Source organism: Triticum dicoccoides, chromosome 5B (assembly GCF_002162155.2).
Source record: "Triticum dicoccoides isolate Atlit2015 ecotype Zavitan chromosome 5B, WEW_v2.0, whole genome shotgun sequence".
Classification (NCBI taxonomy): Eukaryota; Viridiplantae; Streptophyta; class Magnoliopsida; order Poales; family Poaceae; genus Triticum; species Triticum dicoccoides.
The window spans coordinates 59,851,417-59,855,172 of record NC_041389.1 but is presented as its reverse complement, the minus strand read 5'-3'; positions in this window follow the sequence as shown (position 1 = coordinate 59,855,172).

Genomic DNA, 3,756 nt, shown 5'->3' with positions numbered 1-3,756 from the left:
AGAGTCATCTGGATCGGTATAAAGCTTGCATCGACGTAACTCTTTACGACGAGCTCTTTTATCACCTCCATAATCGAGAAATATTTCCTTAGTCCTCACTAAGGATAATTTTGACCGATGTCCAGTGATCTACTTCTAGATCACTATTGTACCCCCCTTGCCAAATTCATGGCAAGGTACACAATAGGTCTGGTACACAGCTTAGCATACTTTATAGAACCTATGACTGAAGCATAGGGAATGACTTTCGTTCTCTTTCCATCTTCTGTCGTGGTCGGCTTTGAGTCTTACTCAATTTTACACCTTTTAATACAGACAAGAACTCCTTCTTTGACTAATCCACTTTGAACTCTTTCAAAAACTTGTCAAGGTATATACTAATTGAAAAATCTTATCAAGCGTCTTGATCTATCTTTATAGATCTTGATGCCCAATATGTAAGCAGCTTCACCGAGGTCTTTCTTTGAAAAACTCTTATTTAAGTATCCCTTTATGCTATCCAGAAATTTTATATCATTTCCAATCAACCATATGCCATCCACATATAATATTAGAAATGCTACAGAGCTCCCACTCACTTTCTTGTAAATATAGGCTTCTCCAAAAGTCTGTATAAAACCATAATGCTTTGATCACACTATCAAAATATTTATTCCAACTCCGAGAGGCTTCCACCAGTCAATAAATGGATCACTGGAGCTTGCACACTTTGTTAGCACCCTTTGGATCGACAAAACCTTCTGGTTGTATCATATACAACTCTTCTTCCAGAAATCTATTCAAGAATGCACTTTTGACATCCATTAGCCAAATTTCATAATCATAAAATGCAGGAATTGCTAACATGATTCAGACAAACTTAAGCATCTCTACGGGTGAGAAAGTCTCATCGTAGTCAACTCCTTGAACTTGTCGAAAACCTTTCGCAACAAGTCGAGCTTTGTAGATAGTAACACTACTATCAGTGTCCGTCTTCCTCTTGAAGATCCATTTATATTCTATGGCTTGCCGATCATGGGGCAATTCCACCAAAGTCCATACTTTGTTCTCATACATGGATCCCATCTCAGATTTCATGGCCTCAAGCCATTTCACGGAATCTAGGCTCATCATCGCTTCCTCATAGTTCGTAGGTTTATCATGGTCTAGTAAATGACTTCCAAAATAGGATTACCATAGCACTCTGGTGCGGACTATACTCTGGAAGACCTATGAGGTTCTGTAGTAACTTGATGTGAAGTTTCATGATCATCATCATTAGCTTCCTCACTAATTGGTGTAGGAATCACTGGAACTGATTTCTATAATGAACTACTTTCCAATTCGGGAGAAGGTACAATTACCTCATCAAGTTCTACTTTCCTCCCACTCACTTCTTTCGAGAGAAACTCCTTCTCTAGAAAGGATCCATTCTTAGCAACGAATATCTTGCCTTCGGATCTGTGATAGAAGGTGTACCCAACAGTTTCCTTTGGGTATCCTATGAAGATGCACTTCTCCAATTTGGGTTCGAGCTTATCAGGTTGAAGCTTTTTCACATAAGCATCACAACCCCAAATTTTAAGAAACGACAACTTTGGTTTCTTGCCAAACCATAGTTCATAAGGCATCGTCTCAACGGATTTAGATGGTGCCCTGTTTAAAGTGAATGCAGCTGTCTATAATGCATAATGATGACCCACAAGTGTAGGGGATCTATCATAGTCCTTTCGATAAGTAAGAGTGTCAAACCCAACGAGGAGCAGAAGGAAATGACAAGAGGTTTTCAGTAAGGTATTCTCTGCAAGCACTGAAATTGTAGGTAACAGATAGTTTTGTGATAAAATAATTTGTAACGGCTAACAAGCAATGAAAGTAAATAAGGTGCAGCAAGGTGGCCCAATCCTTTTTGTAGCAAAGGACATGCCTGGACAAGTTCTTATATGAGAAAAGCGCTCCCGAGGACACATGGGAATTATCGTCAAGCTAGTTTTCATCACGCTCATATGATTCACATTCGTTACTTTGATAATTTGGTATGTGGGTGGACCGGTGCTTGGGTACTGCCCTTTCTTGGACAAGCATCCCACTTATGATGAACCCCTATTGCAAGCATCCGCAACTACAAAAGAAGTATTAAGGTAAACCTAACCATAGCATGAAACATGTGGATCCAAATCAGCCCCTTATGAAGCAACGCATAAACTAGGGTCTAAGCTTCTGTCACTCTAGCAACCCATCATCTACTTATTACTTCCCAATGCCTTCCTCTAGGCCCAAATAATGGTGAAGTGTCATGTAGTCGACATTCACATAACACCACTAGAGGAGAGACAACATGCATCTCATCAAAATATCAAGCGAATACCAAATTCACATGACTACTAATAGCAAGACTTCTCCCATGTCCCCAGGAATAAACATAACTACTCACAAAGCATATTCATGTTCATAATCAGAGGGGTATTAATATGCATTAAGGATCTGAACATATGATCTTCCACCAAGTAAACCAACTAGCATCAACTACAAGGAGTAATCAACACTACTAGCAACCCACAGCTACCAATCTGAGGTTTGGGTACAAAGATTGGATACAAGAGATGAACTAGGGTTTGAGTGGAGATGGTGCTGGTGAAGATGTTGATGGAGATTGACCCCTCCTGATGATAGGATCATTGGTGATGACGATGGTGATGATTTCCCCCTCTCGGAGGGAAGTTTCCCCGGCAGAACGGCTCCGCCGGAGCCCTAGATTGGTTCCGCCAAGGTTCGGCCTAGCGGCGGCGGAGTCTCGTCTCTTATGCTTGCTTATGATTTTTCCAGGGTAAAAGACTTCATATAGCAGAAGATGGGCACCGGAGGGCTGTCAGGGGGCCCACGAGGCAGGGGGACGCGCCCCCACCCTCATGGACAGGGTGTGGGCCCCCTGACGCTGATTCTTTCACCAGTATTTTTTATTAATTCCAAAAATGACTATCATGGAGTTTCAGGACTTTTGGAGCTGTGCAGAATAGGTTTCTAATATTTGCTCCTTTTCCAGCCCAGAATCCCAGCTGCTGGCATTCTCCCTCTTCATTAATACTTGTAAAATAAGAGAGAATAGGCATAAGTATTGTGATACACTACTAGGGAAAACCTTATACACAGAACTTTAGCAGTAGCGTGGGTCAAAAAAGCACGCTGGTGCTAACTAGCAGTAGCGCACCTGAGGAAACCGCGCTGCAGATAAAGATCTAGCAGTAGCGCGTCTTGCTGTACACACGTTACTACTAAAATTCCCACGGCTTAGCCCATAGGCTACACATAGTAGTAGCGATCTATGACGAACCGCGCTACCGCTACGTTGTTTGTAGCAGCGCGTTTTAATATAAACTCGCTGTCGCTAAAGGTTATAAAATTAAATGGAAAGAAAATGGAAAGGTAATTGAAAATGAAAGAAATAGAATAAGGTGAAACGAAACAAATAAAATGTGAAGAAAACTAAATGAAAAAGGGGAAAAAAGAGAAAGGAGTAGCAGTAGCGTGTATCAGAGAACGCGCTGTAGCTAAGATAGCAGCAGCGCTTTTCCTGGAACGCGCTACTGCTACTTCTGACTTAACCACGGGGTTCGTCCTTCCCCACGCCACTTCCCCCAAATCCAACTCTCTCCACTCTCGCCGCCGCCGTCGCCCGTCGGCCGCCGCGCGCTCTCCGCACCCTCTACGCCGCCCTGACCCCATATTCAACGCCGCCCCCGCCTCCGACCTCAATGCCGCCCCGACCCCAGATTCAAC